Below are 2,747 nucleotides of genomic sequence, written 5' to 3'. Positions count from 1 at the left end.
TATTATTTTTACTAGCAACTGATCCCACCTCATGCCTCTGACTCCAAACCAACGAATACTGACCACTTCGGGCAACAACCCCAGCTGCACCCCCAGTTCTTTAACAGCCACTGCCTTCCTAGCCCAGTATATGTATGAGTGACCCATCAGCCAACACTGAACCGGACCTGTGTAAACAAAATAAAACATCAAACAAAACTAAACCAACGCTGGCCTAATATATGACTCATAACGATTAGAAACCCACCTCCCAATTCTTTTGATCCCCGCAACCCTACCCCCAAAGCATGGACCAGCCGCTCCTATCCTAAATGAATGTGTCCCAAAGTCCCTTGGCTCCAAACCCACACACCTCTTAAAAACAGCTTGGAATTGGAATTGGGACAGGGACATCCCATCCATGTGAATGAAAAGAGGGCCCATGATTTAAGGCCTCACTCTCATATATTCCTTAAACCCTTGTACTGGACAACAAACTCCCCCCATTGCCCTTAAAATTATCTGACAACCCCTCCCTGTCTAATCCATTTTCGACTTCCTTAACCATATAGCTAATGAACCTTTGCATACCGATACATCAGCCATCTGGAGCCCCCCTTTGTTCCCTTTATTCTTTCCTACCAGCTCTGATACTCTAAAGGCCCTGAAGAAGGCCACTACAAAAGACAACCGAAACAAAATGTATTCATAATACGACAAACAAATCTCCAGCAATTTTACCACAATTCTCTGCAAAACTGAAAAAACCACAGGCCTTCTGCCATCCGCCACAATTTTTCCTTTACACAAACTCCTAGCCGCCAATCTGACCACAAAATATTTGACAAACATAGATGTCCATCACTTACTCTGATGCCGATTAGTGGCCCAATAAGTTTTGTTGAATTAGAAGGGTGTGTCGGGAGACACGCTCATTATTGTTCCGTTGTATATAGTCGGTTATATTATAGCGCATTTGGATGTGTTTTGATACGCAATTGTATACTGATATCGATTAGATACACTAGACTATTGCAGTTAATTTATTTTAATATTTAATATTCCATTTGTTTTAATCATTTATTGTGAAATTAAGCTTCACTCATTGCCGTTATGTTCGGACTGAATTGTTGTCCTCATCAACACACAATCTTGTGTGATTGGCCCAATTTTCAGCTTCTTTGTCCTATTGTATACAGCTTGTTGTGGGTGTGTTTTGCTCGACCTTTGATTGGTCTCTTGTACGTGTTACTCTGACACCGATCAGTGGCCCAATAGAGTGTGTTGAATCGAAAGGGTGTGTTTTGTTTCACTTTCGTGATTGGTCCTTTGTATGTTTAATTAGAGCAAGGTTGGGAGGGAACACTATAAGCCAGATGAAACAGCGTAAGCGATGAGAAACGCGTTGTTGTGTTTTCTGCTTTTTAAAGTGATTTTAATAAAATACAATACTTTTTATCCAACCTTACTTCACTTCTTTGGATATCGGATTCACTTTGGGAACTTACATTGTTGAGGAGATGTTCCTGTTGAAGCTGTTGCCAGTGATTGAGTCAGCCAAGTGGCTCTAAAACCTCGGTTTGTTTACTATTGCACTGGATGTGCACCTGGGCTTTGTGAGTATATCTGACGTTCTTTTAAGTTTACATCTGCCTACACCAACAATATTACACCATTAGGCGCCTCTTCTTTCTCCTATTTTTAGGAACTGGTACTTGTATCTTCTATCTCACAATAGAGCTGCCTTCTATCTGTATCTGGATACCATCTATTTTAAGCTATCATACACCAATCATCGTGACCACCATATTTATCATCGTGACTACGACAGAGGAACTCTTACTGATATTTGACTATTGAATTGACTTTTGCTGATCACGGTTTGTGATTCCACTCATATTTGCATATATTAAGACCTCATTCACTATAACTCATTATTGGGTCACGAGTTACTCACTTATTGTTATTATTTTTTATCACAAGTTTTTATGCCGGTTTTAGGTTCCAGAAGGAATGGTTATAAATCGAAACCGTTGTAAATTGAAAACCAGTTTATAATGTAAGTCAATGGAAAGTGAGGGAGATAGGTTCCAGGCTCCTCTCAAAATTGTCATAAGTAACACCAAATAAATTATTTTTAAAGCTTTAAAATGAAGACTTTAAATGCTAAACAGCATTATAAACCTAATAAAATAATCACACAACACAGAATATATAATTAAACTAAGTTAAATGAACAAAAACATTTGCTAAACAGCATTAAAAAACTAATAAAATATTCACACAACACAGACTTCGCTTGCATTTTTCTGTAAACAGTTCTTTCTATGCATTCCAATCTGGACTGATTTATAGACAGGAAGATCTTGTTCCTTTGAAATCTGCTTGATAGCTCAGGTCTGGTTAAACTGATTAATTTCAGCTTGCTTGGCTTTGCTGCAACACAAGCGGACAGCTCCACCTACTGGCTATTTTAATAAATGCACTGCTTCTCAATGCTTTTCAATAGCAGTCACATGATTGGAAAAAAAAGGTTGTTATTCTGAAACGGTGTAAATTGAACCGTTGTAAAACGAGGGCCACCTGTGTATATATATATATATATATATATATATATATATATATGATTTTTTTGTCTAATTATAGTTTTGAATAATATCAGAATATCTTATGTTTGAATGCATATAGCACTAGCATTTGCCTCATAGGTTTTGCAGGTGTTTTTTATCACGTCACATCATTTGTATTATATATATTTTTTATTAATT

Source organism: Bombina bombina, chromosome 6 (assembly GCF_027579735.1).
Source record: "Bombina bombina isolate aBomBom1 chromosome 6, aBomBom1.pri, whole genome shotgun sequence".
NCBI classification, from domain to species: Eukaryota; Metazoa; Chordata; class Amphibia; order Anura; family Bombinatoridae; genus Bombina; species Bombina bombina.
This window is presented reverse-complemented; position numbering follows the sequence as displayed.